This window comes from Crocuta crocuta, unplaced genomic scaffold, assembly GCF_008692635.1.
Source record: "Crocuta crocuta isolate KB4526 unplaced genomic scaffold, BGI_CrCroc_1.0 scaffold943, whole genome shotgun sequence".
In the NCBI taxonomy this organism is placed as follows: Eukaryota; Metazoa; Chordata; class Mammalia; order Carnivora; family Hyaenidae; genus Crocuta; species Crocuta crocuta.
The window spans coordinates 791,767-792,425 of NW_027528208.1; positions in this window are offsets into that span (position 1 = coordinate 791,767).

Genomic DNA, 659 nt, shown 5'->3' on the forward strand with positions numbered 1-659 from the left:
CTTCCCTTGTTGATTTTGTATCTCAGCTCATTAAATGGGAAGAAGTTTGAGGACTGTCTGACAAGAACCGAAGAGTCCAGTTACTTGGATCAATCAGAGAATTTCTATCTGGGACAAAACGTTTTTACCTTCTAGCCAAAGTTTGGGGCTAAAAAGGGGACCCTGAAATTAACTGGCTTCTTGGGAAGTAGTGCAAACTAACAAAAAACATCCCATTTGCGGGTAGAAGCCTCCCTTCCTCTGGACTCTCATCACTGGCTCAAGATATACTCTGGATGCCTGGCCTGGACCAAGAGTAAAAAGTAGAGCCACCAATGGAGCACCAGGGTGGCTCAGTCAGTTAAGTGTCTGACTTTGGCTCAGGTCATGATCTCACGGTTTGAGTTCGAGCCCTGCATCAGGCTCTGTGCTGACAGCTTGGAGCCTGGAGCCTGTTTTGGATTCTGTGTCTCCTTCTCTCTCTGCCCCTCCCCTATTCATGCTGTTTCTGTCTCAAAAATAAATAAAAATTTTAAAAATTAAAAAAAAAAAAAGTAGAGTCACCACTAGGATTCTTCCTCAGGAAGTTGTGCAGAGATGTGGCACTCCAGACTCCATAATATCTGCTCAGGGGACACACTTTGCAGCTTCTGTATTCCGAGAATGAACTCGTGAGCAGA